This window comes from Triturus cristatus, chromosome 7 (genome assembly GCF_964204655.1).
Source record: "Triturus cristatus chromosome 7, aTriCri1.1, whole genome shotgun sequence".
NCBI classification, from domain to species: domain Eukaryota; kingdom Metazoa; phylum Chordata; class Amphibia; order Caudata; family Salamandridae; genus Triturus; species Triturus cristatus.
The window spans coordinates 964,061,691-964,075,374 of NC_140590.1; positions in this window are offsets into that span (position 1 = coordinate 964,061,691).

Below are 13,684 nucleotides of genomic sequence, written 5' to 3' on the forward strand. Positions count from 1 at the left end.
CTTAGTTGTTTTGGTTACAGTACCCCTCTGCCTGTTCATTACATTTGTATTTTACATTTACTACGGTAGTGTGAGAATGCATTTAATGAAAAGGAATATAAAGTAGGGTTGCCAAAAGAAAAATGCCAGCTATGTGTTGTTTAAAGAGCCTGCAAAGACCTCCTATTGACACTAAATAAGATTATAAATAAAAAAGTATGTATTCATTTGAAATATGACTTTTCTGTCTTTGTTCCCTTTAACTATCAGCCATGGATCATTGAGGCATCACTGCTCAATCTGCACTCACTCAAACAAGCCCATCACTAAATCATGCATTCATTCATCCCACTATGCACTTTCATCAGCATCCAAATTCATATGGTCACCTCACTCACCCTGCAGTCACTCCTCTTAACCTACTCTCACATTGTCGCATTGCTCACGGTGCATCACATAGGCACTCCTGCCACCCACACAGTGCAGAGGGTTAATGTGCCTGCTACACAGAACGTACTATGCAGATCACAGAACTGAGTGTGAGTAAACTATGAGTAGCGCTATCAAAAAAATTAGATTTTTGTCAGTAAGGTCCTATAGAGAGATGAGGTGCATTGTTGGTGAGTGGTAGTGAGGCAATTCAAAGAGAAGGAGGAAATGGGCAGGGGCACCAAAAAAGAATGTTGCACCATGTGCGACCAGTGGTAGGGCCAGCCCTGGCTGGGAGTGTTAGCCCCCCCCCAAAGTTCAGGTCTAGTTTTGCCCCAGTAGAGAACACAGGCAACGAGGGACTAAGATTAATTAAATGCAGTGTTTACACACAGTCTCCCTTGCATTATTTAAATTGCTTCCTTTCAGGGGCTGCTAACTAATCATGCATTAAAGCACATGAAAGCTTGTCCCCTGCTGTGCTCATTCGTCCTTGCCTAATAATCAGAAGTGCCAAATTTACTGACATTTTTGGAGACAGATTATGCAAAATCATGACGGTCCCAGCAAATAAATTTCCGACCCCTGGTCCCCCTCTGCCTAATTGGGAATAAATGTTTAAAAAAAAACTTAAATACATGTCACAGGTTTTGTGTGCCAGTGTTTGTGGGAAAGGTGATGGTGGGATCATGTATTAGATGGGATGAAGTACCCTCAGGTGTACATGATAAGGATATTGCAAGTCACCTCAGAGTTCCATAACCTCAAGGAACTTGGCCTTCAGCCTCGTTCCTCTATATAGTTATGGAACTCCTCGGTGACTTGCAATATCGTTATAATGTATGGCAGGGGGTACTTTATCACTTATATTATAACTGTATGCATGATAGTTGCAATTTTAGGCACAATTCAGTATGCCTTGTTTGGTTATGGTGTTAAGTAATGGTAAAGACTGTAGGTCTTACTGGTTAACTAGGAACAATTATGTCATATTCCATAGGTTTGATCTGTTTATTATAAAAAGGTATTACTAAGCTAGTAGGCTTGACTAACTTATTGTGAAAGGCATGTGCTAAAGGCAATAGGCTTATAACAGTAGATTGTTATTATACTATGCTAACGCATGTAGGCAGGTATTTTGTTGTATGTAAACTCATAGAATAGTTTTGTAAGTGGTTTGGTGCTGAGGATCCACTTGACCAAACAATGGGGATAGAAGATTTGCAGAACCATATCCCATATCAGGCCCTCTTAAGGGGGATTTTGTATTACTTTGAGAACTGATTTTTTTTTTTTACCCATTTGTTAATTTATAGTATACCTGACTGTGGCCTTGTGGGAAAGCTTATGCTCAATAGAGTAGGTGTGAGTTGGTTATGGTGAGAAGTCAATAAGAGAGGTTGTATACCTGACTGGCTCACTGGGAAAAGGTAATTCAGATGCAATGGGTCTGATTTGTTGATTATGAAAAGTTACAACAAAGGCAGTAGGAATACTTTCTTTATTATCATAAGCATTAGCGAAGGTGAATAGGCCTTTAAGAGTGTTGTTATTGCACCATGTTAAAGTCTGTAGATATTTGGGGGCATATCAACAAGGGCTTTATCTCTGCTTTTTTGGCTTTAAAAGCCAAAAAAGCAGAGATAAAACTAGCACCCTATCAACAACAGGGTGCTAACACGCAAATTTGCATGTTAACACCCTTTTACTCTACACTTCCCCTTGCATCTCTAATGAGATGCAAAGGGGGCGTTCCAGAGTAAAATAATAGGAGAAATGTCGCTAAGCGACATTTCTCCTATTATCAAGAATGTCGCTAACCCTGTTAGAGACAAAAAAAGCAGCGCTAACCGCGGTTAACGCTGCTTTTTTACGTCTGCTAATTTTCAGACTTAGCCATGATATCCTATGGAACGAGGATATCATGGCTAAGTTTGCCTGTCCCTATCAACAAGGTAACGTGTGATTATCGCTGGGTTTCCAGCAATAATCTCACGTTAGCCTGTTAGCGTGTAGATTTTTATCGCTTTTGAGATAAGCGTTGCTAATAGCACGCTATCTCAGCGATAAAAATTCACGATAGCCGGCGATAATTACCCTCACGCTAAGAGCCCTGAGCGATAATTATCGCCGGTTGTTGTTGATATGCCCCGTAGTTTGTTAAATAAAAGGTCACAAAGTTCCTTCGTAGGCAAGGACCTTGGGGCCAGATGTACGACGCAAATTAGCATGCGCAGACTGGTTTGTGACCCGTTTGCGCATGGTAATTCTGATAGGGCTATGTACAAACACTATTTTGCAACTCACAAATAAATTGACTCGCTGTTAGGAAGGGGCGTTCTCTGCCTTATAGCGAGTCACAAGCCATGTACCAATGTTTTGCGACCGCAATTGCAGTCGCAAAACACTCGCAAATTACCACCCTCTTCAAGAGGGTGGTGATGCAGTCGCAAATGGGACCCCTTTCCATTTGTGACTGGCTCTGAAATATTTTTTAAGGGCAGGCAGTGGTCCAAGGGACCACTACCTGCCCTTACAAATATTAAACAAAAACATTTAATTTTTTTTAAAAAATGCCTCCCGTTTTCCTTTAAAGAAAACGGACTGCATTTGAAAAAATTAAAACTGCTTTATTGAAAAGCAGTCCCAGTCATGGAGGTCTGCTGAGCCCAGCAGGCCACCATCCCTGGGAGGGCCAGCCATTCCCAATGGGGTCGCAAATTGCGAGTGCCTCATGAATATTGAGGAGGCTCACATTTTGTGACCCCATTGGGAATCGCAATCAGTGTCTGAGACATTTGAATTTGCGACTCACAATCGAGTGCAATTTGCGAGTCGCTATTTCAAATGGTCGTACATCTTGCCCTTGGTGTGGATTATGCAGACCCTGGGGTAGACAATTTGATCTGTAATAGTTATTGCTAGAATCGCATTTGTAGACCTCATAGACTTAATTGTCAGTCAGGAACGGATGTATGACGTTACAACGCATACATTTACATCGCGGTACACTACATCGCGGTTTTGACAACGCAAGTCGTTGCAACGACTTGCGCTAGATGGCGCTCTAGGACAAGGAATAGGACTTAGGAGTAGTATAATTTACTATTCCAACTCCAGTCTACGTACAGTAGGGAAGGTGTTGGATAGTGAATTATACTATTCCTTGTCCTAGAGCGCCATCTAGCGCAAGTCGTTGTAACGACTTGCGTTGTAAAAACCGCGATGTAATGGCATCGCGATGTAATCCCCGCGTTGTAAACAATGTTTCCCGTCAGGAACAGATCATTTAAAAATTAATTTTTATATATGTATGTGTATATTACACACACACAGACACACACATGCATGCATATATTTGTTTACCTACTATACAAAACTGTTTGAGGAATCGTCTTGAAACTTTGCAAATAAAAACAACATCCTCCTCAGTATCCTTCCTGGAAAGTGTCTGTAAGGCAGGGGCCAATAAAAAACGGGGGTCCTAAAATGTTGATTTCCCATGTTATTTCTGATAATGCTACAGAAAAATGCTAAATGGAATTACACCAAATATGGCAGAAACTTAGAACTTTACTCAGAAAGCATGCTTTTCATTATTTGGTGTAAAGTCATTCAGCTATATTAAAAAAACTCACAATTAAAGAAGTGGTTGTGGTGGTCAAAAGGGGTTAAAAAGTATATCTGGACTGTAGTTATCCAGATATGCCCGCATTAACCACTTTACAGGGGACTGGTCCGTCTTTATTGGCTGGCCACAGCCTGAAATTTTCTGTAGTTGCCATTACAGGACTCAGGGACATGGTCTGTGCATCCTGAAAATGAACTAAAAAAATGAACATAAGGGGGCAGGGTAAGTATATCATGACTAAAAGGGGCATATGTGGGACCGCCCCTTAATTAGCTGGCCACAACGTGGGTAACATATTTTGGAAGCCATTACAGGATTCAGGGACATGAGCCCTATTCAGATGTCTGTAATCAAAGCCTGTTTAAGAGGGTGAAAAAATGAAACACATATGAAGGATGATAAGAGATTTTTGTCACAGTATAACTTATTTGTTAGTGGTACCTTACCAATCTTATGAACTGTGGTGTGTTCTAAGATGATTTTGCCCTGTGAAAAATGCTGATGCTATGCTTGTATAAGATGAGCGATTCTGGCCTGGTGCTGATTTCACAAAAATTAAACCTCAACTGGAAGCACTTGCAAATATAAACATAGCAGGTGCCACAGTTGAAGCTTCACTTCAGTAAAGCACAAACTTTCATAACTTCTTGGGCTTAGCAAAGGCAAATCAAATATGTGTTCTCTTGTATTCCACGTTGGAAAAACAATCTGAAATCCTTAAAAGAGGTGAATGCATCTTTGATCTCATCGAGCGCAATCTGATCTGTAGTGACTGTGACAAGTGGTTTCTTTCTTGTCATCTCCTGGTGAGAGCAGAGCCCATGGTTCTCCCTTTTAAATACCCTAAGTATGCAAATACCCAAAATCCACAGCACCACTCATACACCCACTCACTGATACACACAGGCACTCACACACCCAGTAACAGACCCATACAGCCACTCACATACCCACACACAGACCCATAGCGCCACTCACAAATCCAGCCACAGATGCACACAATCACTCACACACCCAATCATGGACCCACGCAGGCACTCACATACCCACTCACAGACCCACACAGGCACTCACACACTCACTAACAAAACCCATAGAACCACTCACATGCACTCACAGACACACACAGGCACTCACAAACCCACTCACAGACCCACACAGTCACTCAAACACCCACTCACAGACCCATAGTGCTGCTCAAACACCCAGTCCCAGACCCATACAGACACTCACACACCCACTCACAGACTCACACAAGCATTTGTCCATTCTTCTAACAGACACACAGGCACTTGTACATCCACTCACATACCCACACACCAACTCACAGACACATAGCACCACTCACAGACCCATACAGTCACTTACACACTCACTCACAAACCCACACTTCCATTCACAGGCCCATTCAGCCACCAACCTATACAGCTATTCACATACCCACTTTCAATGGTTACAGGTTACAGTTAGGAAATCCAATTTAAAAAAACCTTTGAAATTCACTAAAAAAAAGCTTACAGGGACATTATAGTTAGGAAATAACATTAAAAGTACATAGAAATTCACTGAAAATACTAAAAGTTACAGGGACGTTAAAGTTAGGCTCAGATTTCACTACTACAAAATCATTGTAATTCAGTCATTAAAGCAAACCAAGCTAACTATAACTTACACCCTTGCAATGCACTGCTTGTGACCTCACATATTACATCACTCAGTCAGTCAAAAGTCTTTATTCGGTTTAAGTGCAAACCATAAAAGCATACTACAATAAAAATACTTAACCTCTTCGATGCGGCGCCGATTCCCGCTCAGCGCTGACCGTTTCTTGCGCGGGGTCATGACGGAACGGTTCCGTCATGAGCACAGCTCAACCGACGCTCATGACGGAACCGTTCCGTCATGAGCACCGAAAAGGTTAAAAATACAAATTTCATTTAAATAATCACTATAGCGAAAAACACATTGACACAAGATAAAAAAGATGCAGTTCATTTCCTCAGAGAACGAATTACAACAGATAAAAAATTCGCAATGTTAAAAGTTTCCCAAACATCATTTAACATCTGAAGGTAAAGAAGAGCAGGTCTCACCTGCACAAAGCCTTTGTTTCTTAATATAGGGAGTAAAAAGCGTTTCCTAATGTCAATAAAGTGCTCACAGAAGAAGAAAAAATGTGTCATATCCTGTAAAGAAAAATTGTCACAAGAGCAAGGGCCAAGATCCTCAACCCTTTTCCAACCTTTCCTTTCTCCAAACAGTAGGTGTAATTGATTTAGTCTGAACCTAGTCAATAGGAAACGGTGATTTGCATTTGTGACATATCCTAGGTATGGTTCCAGGGATGGTATTGTTTTACAGAGCTGGTGAGCCCTAACGGTACCCTTTACCAACTCATTCCCTTCCCTATCCATGGTAGATATGTGCATAAATGTTTCTTTGCACCATTTTATGTCACCTTTTACTAGGGCTTCTGGAGACTGATATAATTCAGGTCTACCCAGCTTTATGGCCAGGTTCTGAATATATCTCAGCCAAGGTATACGTGACCCATAGTCTAGCAATATACAATCTTTCATAATTGTGCGATTTATCTGTAGGTCCGGGTTTAGCCAAATGCTAATCCATTTCATTAATGCGGCCAGGGCAATGCTATCTTCTACAAAACCGATTCCAAGCTCCTGATGGACATTATAGTTAGCAGTTGAGATCGGGACTGAAACGAGGTTTTTTAGGAACCTATCCTCAACAGTCTGAATACTTTTAACATTTTTAATGCCCCATACCTCGGCTCCATACATCGCCAAGGAGAAGCACTTGGCTCTATAAACTTGAATAAGGGCCTTCATTGGTCTGGCACCTAGCTTTCTGGCAAAACCTAGGACAGCCACAGTCGCTCTAGATAATACAATCTGTTTTGCTGTTATTTGGGTTACCCAAGAACCTTGATCATCGAAAAGAACGCCCAAGTAAGGGAATGAAGATACCCTGGATAATTGGTGACCCCCACATTTAAAAGTTTTAGTCTTTGCAGATTTCGGACCAATAACCATAACATGTGATTTTGCAAAATTGACAGTTAAATCCAACGCCATCATGAAACCCGCAAATGAATCTAGCAGTAACTGAAGGCCCACTCCCGTTCTTGCGAGTAAGGCGGCATCCTCGGCGTATAGGAGTGCAGGGATTAAACATTTCCCTGCACGGGGAATATCATTACATGAGGTGATTAAGGCAATTCATTTATGTAAAGAGTAAAAAGCAGAGGTGCCAAAATGCACCCCTGTCTAACTCCATATGATATCGGTATGTCTTTTGTACAATTGCCCTGTTGATCATACCGTACTGTTGCCGATAAGTCCCTATGTAGATCAGCTAAAAAGTGGACGATGTTTTTGTCTACCCCATGGGATAAGAGCAAGGACCACAATTTTGACCTATTTACACGGTCAAAGGCCGATAACAGGTCCATAAAGGCTACCAATAAGGTTCCCTTCTTGGCCACCGTGTATTTGCCTATTAATAGTTGTAAATTTAGACATTGATCAATGGTGCCCATCCCTTTTCTGAATCCGTACTGGACCTTAGAGAGTGTTCCTGTTTCCTCTAACCAACCAGTCAGTTGGGCAAGGACCACCCTCCCCAGTACTTTCACCGAAGAATCTATTAGGGATATTGGGCGGTAACAACTCGGATCACCTCTATCGCCTTTTTTATATATAGGTATGATGACAGATTGCGCCCAAGTCGGAGGCAGACCCAGTTGACATGCATTAACGAAGACGTTGAATAAAATCTTAGACCATGTTTTTATATCTGATTTAAAAAGGTCTGCCGGGACTCCATCAGGTCCCGGGGCCTTATTACTTGTCATTTGCATAATTGCATGTGTGACCTCTAATTCTGTAAAAGACAAAGTATAATTTTCCAAATTTAATGTAGGCGTCACCCTAGAGCCATCTCCATCATACACCTGTTTAAAATGACTAAACCATTTTTCTTCTTGAATACCGCAATCAAGCTCATTATTACTTTTACCATTAAAAAAGGACTTGTTTACCACGGTCCAAAATTTGGCACTGTTTTTAATGACATCGATGGATAAAAGTTCATTCCATGCCTCTTCCCTGATTTCATTTTTACGCTTGTTCTGGGCCATTTTATAGGCTTTCCTGAATGCAGCGATTTCTGCTTTGTCAGGTGGGACAGTTTTCAGAGCTCTCATTAACTTCCGTTGGGCTAATGAGCATCTATGATCAAACCATTTCTCCCCGTTCATAGGTTTGGCCTTACAAACTTTTTTAAGGTCGCTATTTACCTGTGAACAAATTTTACCATAGGCTGTCAGGACCACTTCACCAATAATTCCATCTTGCAGACACGTATACATTTCATCCCCAACCGTTCCTAACAGATTTTCATTAAAGTCCTTTGGTACCACTCGGCACCATTTCAGGCGACGTGTTTGGTCAGTTGGCCTTATGTCCAGAGTTCTAACAGTAGGATTGTCAGATTCTCTTTTCCTTAGATCATCAGACAAGGTTATCTGGACAGAATTATGGTCACTATAAATAGACCAGTTGACCTTGTACCGACTTACATTATCTGCTACGGTTGTGCTTACAAAAATGTAATCAATGGTGGAGCCGAAACCACTTCCTTTATAAGTTGGAATATCATATAAATGGTTAACGGGGTGAACCAAGGCATTGCCAGCGAGGAGCTCATCTAAGTACATACCCTGTGGTGTATGTTCAAAATGTATGTTTCCTTGGTTTGATGGACCTAAACTGTCCCATACAAAACAGTTGCTTGAACAACGATGAACATTAAAATCACCACGCACTATAACCGAATAAGGATTCTTATTTTTATCATTATACATTTGCAAAAAATCATATAGACTGACTAAATGTTCATTTGGCGTACTCTTAGTAAAAGAATTATAAAAATTAACAATAAGCCATTTCCCGTTAGAGTTGGTTTGAATTTCCACTGCAAGGCAATAAGGCGAGCCTGCCTCAACTTGACTATAATTACCCTCAAGTGTCAATGAAATGAGGGTGAGAAGTCCACCTTTTGCCCTCCCCCTACAAGAGACCACCGCAGGTGACCAAAAAGCAGTATACCCATCCAGCAAGAAGGAACATTCAGTGTCCCAGGTTTCTTGTAGCCCAATGATTTCACATCCTAGTAAACAGTCCCTCCATAAGGGATCATGCACTTTACTGTTAAGGCCGGCTATATTCCAACTAAGGACCCTTGTGCCTGCAGGCTGTGATGGGACATCAGCTATACAACCCACATTTTCATCATTAACATTCCTCGCTACAATCATGACATTTGAGGTACCCTCCACCCCCGTGCTTAACTGACTTCCAATTATTCCCTGGTTCTCCCCCACTATCAATGTTGAGGCTACCCTAATAGAGATAGGAGGAACCCAATCGTGGTGAAGTCAATCATTTGAGTCTAAATCACTCAAAGCTTGAAAACGGTTAGATGTAGTGATACCATGAAAAGACTGCCCTTCAGAGCTGGGTACTCTACCCTTCAAAGGGTCACTAATGGGTAGATTTGTCTGTTGCCTATAAAAGTATCCCAATGGTCGGAGGGTAATACCCTGATTGATATAAGGGAGCAAGGTAGCTTTTAATAGGATATTATTGACTAGGGAAGGATTACTAAAGTTTATTATAACGCAATCCCCATTTATATTCTTACGAGAACGCCCTATCCATGAGACTCTTCTAGTTGTTAATATCTGATGTGATAGTTGTACAGGGAATCCACACTGTTTATTTAACCACGAAACAGATTTATTCTTAAGGGATTTGTGGGATTCTGATTTATTTTGATCACCATCCTTCAGGGGGGGACATTTGTTAACACTACAACAAAAGGGGCACAGTCAGGGGGTAAGTCTGGTTGTGCTCCTCCTGTGTGCGTAAGCCTGAGTTCCTTCTTGCTCCCTGGGCAACTATCTAGAGATATAGTTTTATTCACATTAGTCATGGATACAGCATCTAAGGGTTCAACGCAATTTGAGGTTTCCTTTAGGGACTTATGTGGATCAACAGTTCCGCATAAACCCCCAGTAGCGCTACTAACTTTCGTGGGTGAATTACTATGAAGGCCCACTAGATTTCGTAGACTTTCAATCTCTGCCGATAATTCACCAATTTTGGTTACTAGAGGTTCAACTATCTTTAAGATTTTGGCCTCAAAAATGCCTACCAAAGAATCTAGTTGATCAGAATCAATCTTTGTTGTTAGATTATTAAATGAGACTTCCCTCGAGGTGTCCCCAGTTAAGGACACAGAACTTGTTTTTTTATAGCCACTTCGTGCCCCTCCCCGTTTAGATTGGGTATGTTTGCGGGGTCTCAGAACTCTCTGTATTATCGGATCCGGGGATTCCTCTAATGGAGCCTCATTTACATCTTTTAGAGGGTCCCTATTAGCTTCAGACGGTTCTTTTCCAATAGGAACTTGATCACCCAGAGTTACCAAGTCATGGTTTTCATTACAATTGTTCACACCGTGAGATGGGGGGGGGTGATGTAGTGGGTGTATTATTCAATATAGGGGAGATAGTAGTCGGGGTAGAACCCTGACCTAGTGATTTACGTCTTTCACTGTTAATTTTAGTAACTACTTTTACTAGGTAGTTATCCAGTGTTGAAGCAGTGGAAGATTTATTTCCTAACGTAGGTTTTGACATGGTCGGAAATACCTCAGAATTCATAAAATTTAATTAAACCAAAAGCAGGCTGTGATATCACCAGCACACACAGAAAGAGTTAGCCAAAATGAATTAATTAAAACCTGCACGAAATGTCTCAGATCATGGGGATATAAAATACACCAAGTTCAGCTGATCTCAGTAAAGTACCTGGCAGCTTAATGACGTGGCCCGTCCCGGCCTCACTCGGTCCTCTGAGGGCCTCAGAGGGCCCGCCCTTTGCCCGGGCTTAGCCCGGCACCACCCGCGACGCGGGGGCAGGGTCCGTTATGTAGCGCCACCGGGCGCGCTGACAGCGTGTTTCCTGTTCCGGTCCCAGGGGATCCTGGGAGATGTGGTTCCGGCGGGCGCTCCCCCCACACAGCGGTCGCGGCGGCAAGTGACGGCGGGAGGGAGACGCTGCGGGCACCAAGGAGTTGAATGCGCCAAGGAGCTGAGGCACACTCAGGTAGGTTACGGTAGATTGCCCAGGCTTTGACCAGGTTTCTGGCTCGTCCCCCGCTCTGCCGGGGGCAGGGTCCGTTATGTAGCGCCTCCGGGCGCGCTGACAGCGTGTTTCCTGTTCCGGTCCCAGGGGATCCTGGGAGATGTGGTTCCGGCGGGCGCTCCCCCCACACAGCGGTCGCGGCGGCAAGTGACGGCGGGAGGGAGACGCTGCGGGCACCAAGGAGTTGAATGCGCCAAGGAGCTGAGGCACACTCAGGTAGGTTACGGTAGATTGCCCAGGCTTTGACCAGGTTTCTGGCTCGTCACTCATGACATGGCTAGTAACATCACTCATGACATCATTGGTGATATCTCAAATGACATCACTGATGACATCATACCAAGATTGTGAGTGTTTTCTAAACATTTCTGAGTGTTAACCTGTTCCCTGCTCATGACGGAACCACTCCGTCATGAGCCACGGGCGCCGTGTGCTCATGACGGAGTGGTCCCGTCATGCTGCGGCCGTTGGCGGCTGCTCCGCCCACGTGGCACTGATTCCCCGCCTGTGCGGGCGATCAATGCAAGTGGGCGGAGTCATGACGGAACCACTCCGTCATGAGCACAGCGCGCCCGTGGCTCATGACGGAGTGGTTCCGTCACGAGCATGGCGGCGCCGCGCTGACCCCGACTCCCCCCAGCGCTGCGGCAGAATTCGTGCCGCGGCGAAGGGGTTAAAGATATATGGTAAGAAACTACAAATGCTAAATTGGTAAACCTTTTGTTCTTCTAATTAGTGATACTATTTGTAACACATATTATGTGAGTGGCTGTGTGACTATGTGTATTTATGTGTGAGTAAGTGTCTGAGTGCCTCTATGGGTGTGTGAGTGGTTGTATGGGTGAGTGAGTGAGTGGCTTCATTGGTGTGTGAGTGAGTGTGAGTGGCTGTATGGGTGAGTGAGTGACGGTGTGTGGCTGTGTGGGTGAGTGAGTGACAGTGTGTCAGTGATCTATGGGTGAGTGAGTGGGTATGTGAGAAGCTGTATAAGTGAGTGATGGGGTGTGTGAGTGGCTGTATGAGTGAGTGGGCACATAAGTGTTGTATGGGTTGAGTGGGTGTGTGCCAGTGACTGTATGAATGAGTGAGTAAATGTGAGGGTGGCTATATCGGTGAGTGTGTGCTTGTGTTAGAGACTGTATAGTTGAGTGAGTACATTTGTTAATATATGTATGAGTATGTGAGTGCTTGTGTGAGTAACTGTATGGGTGAGTGAGTGGCTGTGTGAGTAACTGTATGGGTGAGTGAGTGGCTGTGTGAGTAACTGCATAGTTGAGTGAGTATGTGTGTGAGTAGCTGTATGGTTGACGGACTCATTTTATGAGTGGCTGCAAGGTTGAGTGGGTGCACGAGTAGTGTATGGGTGAGTTAGTGGTTGTGTGAGGGGTTTATGAGTGAGTTTATATGTGAGGGGCTCTATGGATCAGCGAGTGGGTGTGTGAGTGCTTCTATTGTATTGCATTGTAATTGCATCTATATAGCACTTACTACCCCTGACGACGTGTCAAAATGCTTTTTCAGCGAGTAGCATGCTACTCTGGATCCCATAAAGGATTAGTGTTGAATTAGTATAGTGAAATATGAAAGTAATTTGAGTGGTAGAAATTAGTCAGTTATTTGGATTGAGAAGGGTAGGGGAGGGATGGAAGAGGAAAAAAGATTTGCATTTATATAGCGCTTGTTACCCCTGATGGGGTGTTGAAGCACTCCTTTGGCGAGTAGCACGCTACTCCGGAACCCATAAAGGATTAGTGTTGTGGTGGATATGATATTCAGTTATTTGAATAGAGAAGTATACCAGAGGGATAGAAGAGGGAAAAAGGTTTGATTTATATAGTGCTTTCTACCCCTGATGAGGTGTTGAAGCTCTTTTTCGGCGACTAGCACGCTACTCTGGAACTAATAAATGATTAGTGGTGAATTAGTATAGTGAAATATGAAATTTAAGAAGTGGACATGTTACTCTGGTATTTTGATCGAAAAGTATAGTGGAGGGATAGAAGAGTGAAAGATTTAGACTTTTTGTTTTTTGTTTTTGAGGTCATAGCAGTAGGAGGAGGCTTGGGATGAGTAAAAAGGTATGTGGCGGGGAAGAGTCAGAGGGAAGAGTTTAGAAAGGCTTGTTTTGGGGATCGGTATAGTAAAAGAGGTGGCAGATGATGCAATGAGTGGTAGAGTAGGGGAGAGTCTAGAAAGAGTTATTTTGGGAATCATAGTAGTGGTATGGGGTTTGGGACGACTGAGAGAGTGGATGTAGAGGATGTTGATAGAGGTATAGGGTGAGAAATAAGGTTGTGCATTTGAAAGAGTAGTAGAAAGAAATTTGAGATGAGTCAGCGAGTTGGGGTAGAAAATATATTGAGAGAGATATAGGGTGAGAAATAGGGTAGTGCATTGAAAATGCTGAATTAGA